Source organism: Sus scrofa, chromosome 9 (assembly GCF_000003025.6).
Source record: "Sus scrofa isolate TJ Tabasco breed Duroc chromosome 9, Sscrofa11.1, whole genome shotgun sequence".
NCBI classification, from domain to species: Eukaryota; Metazoa; Chordata; class Mammalia; order Artiodactyla; family Suidae; genus Sus; species Sus scrofa.
The window spans coordinates 52,998,534-53,008,916 of record NC_010451.4 but is presented as its reverse complement, the minus strand read 5'-3'; the positions used below and the strand labels follow the sequence as shown (position 1 = coordinate 53,008,916).

Below are 10,383 nucleotides of genomic sequence, written 5' to 3'. Positions count from 1 at the left end.
CCTCCTTCCTATTGGCCCAGAGGGCGAACGGCTCCCAATACTGGATCCTGATTGGTCTATATTTTCTCTTAGCCCTCCTCTACAGGCGGGAGGAAGCCCGGGACTCCGGCGGTGGATTCGAAACGCCAACACCCTGCGGTCTTCTAGGTCGTAACCCGGAACTGTTTGGGCGGCGCCTTCAGGCGTCTCGGAAGGAAAGAAGAGGACTCTCAAGCCTCGGTAAATGGCGAGGTAGCTGGGTTTGGGGAGAGGCGTTTAAACGTTCCGTCCACCTCAAGGGAATCAGTCTTCCAGCTCTCTTGCTTCTGGAGGCCGCCGGTTCCGAGGCGTCGGGAGAAGGGTGCTCTCAGAGCCTGCGGGCTGGTGCTTCCCTCCTGACAGTCCCCGAGGTTGGATAAGTACAGGTTCGAGGTAAAGACTGAGACTTGCATCCGCTCCTTGAGTCCTTTCCGTGGCTTTTAAGGCTCTCTGATTTGAGCCATTGCTGTCTCTCCAGCCCTTGCCAACGGAGCTCTCAAACTGCTCTGGCCACTCTGACTCCCTTGCCAGAAGGAGTCCTCGCTTGTGGTTTTCTTCAGGAATGCTCCCAACTAATCCCTTCACAGAATCTTACCTTTAAACATTGTTTTTATTGTATGTTTGTTTACATATCTGAGAGAAAAGGTCTAGGCTTTGAAAATTACAGAGGTTGAGATTTTAAAAAGTAAAAGAGGAGTTCCGTCGTGGCCCAGTCGTTCCCGTAGGAACCATGAGGTTGCGGGTTCGATCCCTGGCTTTGCTCAGTGGGTTAAGGATCCGGCGTTGCAGCGAGCTGTGGTGTAGGTCGCAGACACGGCTCTGATCTTGCATTGCTGTGGCTGTGGTGTAGGCCGGCAGCTACAGCTCCGATTAGACCCCTAGCCTGGGAACCTCCATATGCCGCAGGTGCTGCCCTAAAAAAAAAGGACAACACACACGCGCACACACACACAAAAAGTAGAGGTCTTCACAACTCAATGTCCTAGTCACTGCCCTGCAACCTAAGCAACTTGTCTTTCAAGTCCTGAGCTTTCTGTACCCCACCTCACAGATAGGAAGGTGCTGGTGGACACATTTAGTTTACACTGTTTTGCTAAATTCCCGAGTCTATGAAAGGGAGAAAGTAATGTTAAACCTTTTCCTGAAACGTCATTTTAGCTCTTACTCTTAACCCCTTTGTGTCAGGTCCTACCTTGAAGGCACTTTGGATTTGTGGGTAGAAAGAAAAATAAAGGAGAAGTTGACAGAAGATTTGAAGACCCTCCCCTTAGATCTCCAAAGTCTTAACACCACTTAGTGCACACATCCTTTTCTCATGAACAGATATCCCATGTTTAGGTTTGGTCATCTCTTCCTTCATGTCTCTTTCATTGGCATTGAACCTCCGATTTTTCTTAGAAACAAAGAGTAGACAGTCATTTTTCTTACCTGTTGGTTTGATCATTCAACAAACTCCTTACAGCCCCATCCCCCTAAGTTCCTCTTATCCTTTATGTTCAAATTTTATCTTGGAAACCTGTTAATTGATAACAACTTGGAGGATCTATCTCTTGTCATATTTCAAGTGGTATCTTGCGTTCCACTCAATCCTTGTTTTTTTGGTGGATCACTTCATCCTCCAACTTTGTCTCAATCTGATTAATAATCCTCATGTTTCCTTGAAATCCACTGAACCCAGGTTAAAAAACTTAACCAGCGCCTTCTAAACTGCAGTATATGGAAGGAAATCCTATTCTTGCAAACCGAATTGCATCTTTAAAAAAAATGTATGGGAGTTCCCGTCGTGGCGCAGTGGTTAACGAATCCGACTAGGAACCATGAGGTTGCGCGTTCGGTCCCTGCCCTTGCTCAGTGGGTTAAGGATCCGGCGTTGCCGTGAGCTGTGGTGTAGGTTGCAGGCGCGGCTCGGATCCCGCGTTGCTGTGGCTCTAGCGTAGACCGGTGGCTACAGCTCGGATTCAACCCCTAGCCTGGGAACCTCCATATGCCGCGGGAGCGGCCCAAGAAATAGCAACAACAATAACAACAACAACAAAAGACAAAAGACAAAAAAAAAAAAAAAAAAAAAAAAAAGGTATGAAGGAAACGTTCAAACATATGAAAAAATGTACATAATGAAGCCCCAAGAACTCAGTGCCTAGCTCCAACAATTATTAACTTTTGGCCAATCTTGTTGGTTCTATATCATTATCCACATAATTCCTGTTGTATTAATTTGAAGCAAATATCAGGTATCTGAAATCTATAAATATTTTAATATGATTTCTTAAAAAATAAAAGTCTTTTTCTTAAAATCTATTTTTTGGCCATTTCTACAGCATGCAGAAGTTCCTGGGCCTGGGATTGAACCTGCACCACAGTATTATTTTACAGCTAAAATATTTAATGTATTTGCTTACCATCATCAAATAATTCAGTTTAATTTTCTACTTGTCTCACACTTTTTTCTTTACTGTGTTTGTTTGACCCAGGATCCAATTCAATTCACATGTTGTGATTGGTTGATGTCTTTTAAGCTTCTCTTATTCTGCAAGTTCCTCCTCCATTTTTTCCCTTGCTATATTGTTGGTTGTAGGGAGTTTCCCTAATAAGAATTTTCACTGATTGCTTCTTAGTGGTGTTGCATAATATGGTTTGCTTACCTTTTGGTAGTAACACAACTCTTTTCCAAATGCTTTCCCTAATTAGGCTTAGCTGGTTTATTAACCCATCAGCATCTTTATGCATTCAAATATTGCTTTCAGCTGGTTATATCTTCATGCTTAAGTTAGTCATTCCTTTATGATATCTTTGCTTACCTCACACCTTTGTTGACATTTTCAAACTTCAACTGTAAGTCCTCTCTTTTCTCTCATTTGTATATAGGTGGAGGGTAGCTGAAGAAAAAGCTGAGAATGAGATCTTCCAGTAGACAGTATAGAACGAAAAGAGAAGGCAGCCTGCTCTCTTCTTGAAACTCATCTGTTGAACTCTGGGAGACTACCCCATCCTAGTTCTGTACCTGCCTCCCTACTTCTGCATTTCAACTGTTGCTGATCCACAAGGATTGGACCTTCCCCCCAACCCCTTGGAGAACGTAAGAGTTTTATTGCTTCCACTATTCCTTTTCTTTTTGCTTTTTAGGGCCACACTGCAGTATATGGAGGTTTCCAGGCTTGGGGTGGAATCAGAGCTACAGTTGCTAGCCTGCACCACAGCCACAGCAATGCAGGATCCTTAACCCACTGAGCGAGGCCAGGGATCGAACCCACAACCTAATGGTTCCTAGTCAGATTTGTTTCTGCTGCGCCACAACAGGAACTGCTCCACTATTCCTTTTATGTGAGGTAATTGCAAAATCTATAATTTCAACCCTTACTTTTCTTCCGAGTGTCTAAAGTCTGTCTTATCTGCACACTAGAATGTCTACATGGATATCTTTTCATCTTTCCAAATGCAGCATATCTGAAATAGTATTCATCTTTACCTTTGTGATTTCTTTATTCCTGTTGATGGTACTATCCATTCCCCATGCTCTCACCCCTTAAGGGATGATCATTTTTCACTCTTTCTCATCCCGGTATATCTCGTAAACATTGTTCTGTCATTTGTTCCCTTGTAAGTCTCATCTGTTCCATTTCCTTTGTACTACTCAGCTCTCTTCCATTTCCTTTTCCTTACTAATTACTAGTTCAGTCCTAGCTGTTCTGTTCTTGGATTCTTTCAGACACATTGAATAATATTAAAGGATATGGGCTAATAGCTCAGGCTGTAGGCCCTGGGGTCAAATTATCCAGGCTCAAATTCTGACTCCTCCACTCCCTAATTTTGTGACCTGGGCAACTTATGTAGCCTCTCTTTGACTCGGTTTTCTCACTTTTAAAATGGAGATGAGGAATTCCTGTTGGGGCTCAGAAGGTTAAGAATCTTGGAGTTCCCATCGTGGCTCAGTGGTTAATGAATCCAACTAGGAACCATAAGGTTGCGGGTTTGGTCCCTGGCCTCACTCAGTGGGTTAAGGATCCGGTGTAGCTGTGAGCTGTGGTGTAGGTCGCAGATGCAGCTCAGATCTGGCATTGCTGTGGCTGTGGCATAGGCCAGTGGATACAGCTCCGATTAGACCCCTAGCCTGGGAACCTCCATATGCTGCAGATGCAGCCCTAGAAAATAGACCAAAAAAAAAAAAAAAAAAAAAGTTTATGAATCTGACTAGTATCCATGAGGATGGAGGTTTGATCCCTGACCTCACTCAGTGGGTTAAGGATCCAGTGTTGCCATGAGCTGTGGTGTAGGTCACAGACACAGCTCGGATTTGGTGCTGCTGTGGCTGTGGTGTAAGCCCGCAGCTTCAGCTTCTACCCTTTAGATGCAGTAATATGCCAATAATGACAATCAGAAATCTCTCCAGATATCACCAAATGTCCTTCAGGGGCAAAAATCATCCCTGATTGAGAACCAACTGTTATAAATAAAGACTAAGATCAGACATGCCAGATTGTGAATGAGGTTTTCTTTACACCATGTTTCTTTGTATCTGGTGTATTTCTTAAAGATGTTTCCATTTTTAGAAAGAAAAGAATTAAGAACTGAATAGAGTTTTTTCGTGTGAGAAGGAAAAAGATCAGAAAATTTCTGTGCCCACAGTTCAAGGAAAAGTAGTTAGAGTAAAGCCAGAAATTAGGGGACTTAATAGACAGTAGTTTCAGCCTGACGCTCGGACAGAAAAAGATCCTGATTTCTCAGAACCTTAGGAGGTTGTGAGAAGTAACATTAATTTTTGAATGAAAAATTTTGGGAAGAATGAAAGTAAGATACCTAGGAGAATAATTGACTCAAGGGTTGACCCAGAGTAAGACTGAAAGAGAAAGAAATGGGAACCCTGGGAGGAAAGATGCCCTGTGGGATAGAAGGTACCTTCAGTCCAAACTAGGCTTTTCTAGGACATATGACTATTTGGGGATATTTTTTGGACAAAAATTCATTTTTGTTAGTAAATCTTGATTAATCTAAGGTATTTGAGAGCTTTGGGAATAGATAGGATTTCCCAAATTCCCAGTTTCTGAAAGCTTACAGTGAGCTGATCCCTGTAGGACTTGTATGTCTCAGATACCACAGAGCTACCCAATGCATTGTGTTATCTGTTCCTTGCTGTTAGCCTGAATAGTGCTGATCATTTCTGGTTGCTGGCTTGTGCTGAATGTCTTAGAATTGAGGGCACTATGGCCCAGCCACATGGTGGCTGGGAGATTCTGATGGGGGAAGAATTTATTGAAAAAAAATTTTTTTTTCTTTTTTAGGGCTGCTTCTGCAGCATATGGAAGTTCCTAGGTTAGGGATTGAATTGGAACCATTGAATTGTGGCCATAGCCACAGTCACAGCAACACCAGGTCTGAGTCACTTCTGAGACCTAACCATATCTTGCTGCAACACTGGATTCTTACCCACTGAGCAAGGCCAAGGATCAAACCAGAATCCTCTTGGATACCAGTCAGGTTCGTTAATAGCTGAGCCAAGACAGGAACTCCCTAATTATTTGATTTAGACTTCTGATCATTTGATATAGAACTTTCCTGCTTATACATATCAAGTAAAATTTATTAGGTTCCCTATCTGTTTCACTTCTGGGAGCACTATAATTAGCCAGTGGCATAGCTCTGCATGAATCAAACTATTTTGATTGCTACTTGGGATCTGCTGTCCGTTGCCAGGCCCATGTTGCTTTTGGTGTTTGGGTTCTGCAACCTGGCCCCTGCCATCCTTGAGTCCAATTTCTTCCATTGCATTTAGGTTTTCTAGTTGAGTGACTGCAGTTTCCACTGTAAGATCTGGCCTAGAAAGCAGAATGATCAAAGAACTCTTCAAGGACCCTGGGGCTCCCCTCATAAATTTCTTTCTCTAAGTATTAGTGAAAGGTATGTCTTCTGAATTCCCTAATGTGAGTGTGTAGGTCTTAAATGACAAATACACTCTAACTTTCTAATCTCCCAAAGCCTTTGAATTCCTTCCTCTACTCTCTTCTAACCCCTAAACCACAACATCAAATGTGGAATATCTTCTTAGTGGGCCCATATTAATAAATTTGGCCTGATCCAATTTTATGTGCCTTCCCCCATTATCCCATACCTTTAGTATCCACTTCCACGCATGTTCCCTGGATTTCTGCTTGTGTAAATTAGAAAGCTCACCCACTTCTTTTGGAGTGTAGCTCATCTATTCATGGGTCATACTTTGTACTACACCTTAGGGTTCCCTTGGGACTTGAGTCCAATTATAGGTCTAAAAACAAAGAGGGGCTGTAGGGTGGGTGATGAGGAGAAGCAGAGTTATCTTGCAAGACAACTTTGTCAGAAAGAGGCCATTATAGTTTCATGTAATGGAGGGTTAACCCCCTCACCTGGGGTGGAAAGGCTGATACCATTGAGGGTGGGGATGGTATGGCAAGTGGGTGTGGGGAGGCCACTGTCATTGTGCTTAGGCCAGTTTTGCTGGGGCAGGGGAAGTCAGTTCTGCTGGGGTTGGGGAGGGTTCTTCCACCAGCCAAGAAGACTCTTCAAAATTTAGAGGCTTAGTGTCCCCATATTTATCATTCCAACTTACAGGGTCCCATCCTTTTCTAATTAGTGCCCTCACTTTAAAGTGAAGACTGGGAGTTCAATTTGCATTGTAATTCAGCCAGTCACACAACGAGGTTCTGTGCTTACCTTAGGCAGTTTCAGCCCTTCGGCTCCAGGAGGGCGGTAGGGAAGATGAAGTTCTCTTTCGGGCATGCAGAGAAGCTTCTGTCATTTGATCCTTGAGCTGCAAATTCGAATCCCTAAACTCATTTTTCTTTTACACATTCTCTAATGACACTGGGAGCAACCAGCCAATCTTATTTGTTAGTTCTCCAGAAAAGTTTGAAAGTATCTAGACATAGCCATCTAATCCTTGTTTCTTTTAAGTGGTTGATAAGGAGTATTCAGTGGAGATATTTTGCTTCTCTGTATTGCCAGATCTTGCCATGGCCTATCAGTTCTCTGTTTATACTGTAAATAATGTCTGGTCATTGGTATCTTTAAGTCTAATCAAATTAGAGAGCCAATTTTGGAAACTCCAGAACTGATTTAGAAAACTCATCTTTAGGATTGGTTAACGAATCCGACTAGGAACTATGAGGTTGCGGGTTCGGTCCCTGCCCTTGCTCAGTGGGTTAATGATCCGGCGTTGCCGTGAGCTGTGGTGTAGGTTGCAGGCGCGGCTCCAATTCCGCGTTGCTGTGGCTCTGGCGTAGGCCGGTGGCTACAGCTCTGATTCAACCCCTAGCCTGGGAACCTCCATATGCCGTGGGAGCGGCCCAAGAAATAGCAACAACAACAACAACAAAAGACAAAAGACAAAAAAAAAAAAAAAAAAAGAAAGAAAACTTATCTTTAAAATTCTGTTCCTCTAGAATCACTGGCAGATTCAATAGGATTCAATAGGATTGATTGATCAGTTGAATTGGCTTATGTGATTATCAACACCCAGAGATCCCACAGTCTGCTGTCTGCAAGCTAGAGAACCAGGAAAGTCAGTGGGGTAATTCAATCTGAGTCCAAAGGCCTGAGAACCAGGATCTTTGATGCCTGTGCTTGGCTCATGCAGAGAGCAGATTTGCTGCTCTTTTCACATTTTTGTTCTGTTCAGGACTTCAGTGGATTAGATGATGCCCACCCTCATTGGTGAAGGCGACCGATCTTTACTTTGATTCAAATGCTAGTCTCTTCTGAAAACACCCTCACAGATGTGCCCAGAAATAATGTTTTGCCAGATATCTGGGCACTTCTTAGCCCTAGTCAAGTTGACACACAAAATTAACCATCATATTTCCCATCCTGCCCCCCGACCCCTGCTTTTTTTTTTTTTTTTTTTTTTTGGTCTTTTTGTCTTTTTTGTTGTTGTTGTTGTTGCTATTTCTTGGGCCGCTCCCGCGGCATATGGAGGTTCCCAGGCTAGGGGTCGAATCGGAGCTGTAGCCACCGGCCTACGCCAGAGCCACAGCAACGCGGGATCCGAGCCGCGTCTGCAACCTACACCACAGCTCACGGCAACGCCGGATCGTCAACCCACTGAGCAAGGGCAGGGACCGAACCCGCAACCTCATGGTTCCTAGTCGGATTTGCTAACCACTGCGCCACGACGGGAACTCCCGACCGACCCCTGCTTTTAATTTTACATCCCAGTCTTATCTCTTGGGCTATGTAGTCACATAATTACTGCCTACTTGCCATTTTTACTTGACTGTCTCACTTGACTCTCAAATGTAATATGTATTTAGTTAATTGATCTCTGCTCTTCGTATCCCATGTCCAGGATTCCTCAGGGAGTAATGAAACTTCTACCCAGTTGCTCATACCAAACTCTTGGGAGTCTTTGATAGTCACCCCTGTCTTAATCTCAGTAGATCACTAATTTTCCACCCAAATATATCTCAGATGCTGCTATTTTTCTCCATCTTTACTACTAAAACTCTAACACTAAACACTAATATCTCTAGCCTGGACCACTGCACTCACCTCCTAATCAGTGGTCTCACTTCTCTAAACTATTCTTCCACAGCAACTAAAGTCTCTCTCTCTCTCTCTCTCCCCTTTTCTCATTAAGCCCACCCCCATTCTTCCTTCATTTCCTTGAATAAACATACTTATCACTTGCCTTTGGACCTTTGCATACCCTTCCCATCCGCTGTTCCATACTGAGCAGAATATTCATCCTTCTTTCTATTAATGTCACCATCCCCAGAGCTCTTCTCTGACCACTTTGTTATTTTATATTTTATACCCAGTACCCTCTTTGGATTGTTCATAGCGCATGTCAGACTTTGTTCTTTTACTCGATTACTTATGTATACATTACATGAAGGTAGGAACCATGACCACCATATTTATCATTGTTTTCCCAGATCCTAGGACAGTGCCTGGTACCTAGAGGTGGGATCAGTCAATATTTCCTGGATAAATGAAAACCTTGAGGCAGTGACTCTGCTTCTCTTTAAAATGAACTAGCAAGAGGAGCAGCCTCATCCTGTGGCAGTCACAACTGTTATCCACCAAGGGGTGCTGTCTGCAAGAGGGACCAGATCTGCTGTAGGGTCTGCTGGTAGAGGAGGCTTTCTGTTCCAGTTGCCAGCTTTTTCACTTAAGAATTTAATTCTAAATCACACTGTAAACTGCTTATCTCAAAAGTATATGATTTGAGGGTGGGTATGTATGTGTGAGGGGTGTGGGTGGGCAAAGAACATAAACTTTTTATATTCCTCTATTAAAATTTAGAACAGCTATGTATTATTTTGTAATTAGAAAATTAAATAGAGGTTCAAAGTTGCTGTCATGGCTCAGAGGTTAACGAACCAGACTGGCATCTGTGAGAATGTAGCTTCGATCCTTGGTCTTGTTCAGTGGGTCAAGGATCTGGTGTTGCTGTGAGCTGTGGTGTAGGTCGCAGATGCTGCTCAGATCCCGTGTTGCTCTGGCCCTGGTGTAGGCTGATAGCTACAGCTCCAATTGGACCCTTAGCCTGGGAACCTCCATATGCTGCACAGGTGTGGCCCTAAAAAGATAGAAGAAAAAAAAAGAAAAGAAAGAAGGGAAGGGAGGAAGAAAGAAAAATTTTAAATATATTTAAAAAACAAGAAATATAATTTGGTTTGGAAATAATCATGTTGCATGATTAATTTCTGTACATGGTTTTTAATGGTTCCAAGAGATTTGGCTTCAAGCGTAAAATACTTCTTTGAGCAGAGTCAAACTGATTTATTTCCTCTCTTCTTGCTTTTCTTCCTAATCTTCTAAGAAATTTCTAAGCCATTATGGCTTCATTTTCTTTTGGTTTTAATTTTCTTTATTTTGACTTGTGCTCCCTGTGGGCACTGCTCTTTCAAAATCAGTACAGTTCCTTTTTTTTTTTTTTTAATTTATTTTTTTGACATATAATTGATTTACAGTGTTGTTAGTTTCTGGTGTATAGCAAAGTGACATATAAATATTCTTTTTCATTGTCTTTCCCATTATGGCTTATCACAGGATATTGAATATAGTTCCCAGTGCTGTACAGTAGGACTTTGGTATTTATCCGTTCTATATATAATAGTTTGCTAATTACAAACTCCCAATCCATTCCTCTCCCACCCCCTCTCCCACTTGAAATCTGTTCTCTATGTCTGTGAGTCTCTTTCTGTGTTATAGATAAGTTCATTTGTGCCATATTTTAGATTCCACAAGTAAGTGACATCATAAGGTATTTGTCTTTTTCTGACTTACTTCTCTTAGTATGATAATCTCAAGGTCAATCCATGTTGCTGCAAATAGTATTATTTCATTATTTTTTAATGGCTGAGTAGTATTGCATTATGTATACATACCACATCT

At 42.5% G+C, this 10,383-nt stretch overlaps 1 long non-coding RNA gene across 8 annotated transcripts in view; it reads left to right on the top strand.

The window, feature by feature from the left end:
• Nucleotides 78-10,383, top strand: part of LOC100736666 — a 62,919-nt gene continuing 52,613 nt past the window's right edge. For 4 of the 8 annotated variants that reach the window (XR_002335726.1, XR_002335727.1, XR_002335725.1 and 1 more), the window contains exons 1-2: nucleotides 121-411; nucleotides 2,884-3,094. This is a non-coding gene — a long non-coding RNA (uncharacterized LOC100736666). Of the gene's footprint in view, nucleotides 412-2,883; nucleotides 3,095-10,383 lie in introns of all 8 variants that reach the window. The other 4 variants (XR_002335721.1, XR_002335722.1, XR_002335724.1 and 1 more) reach the window with 4 other exon arrangements.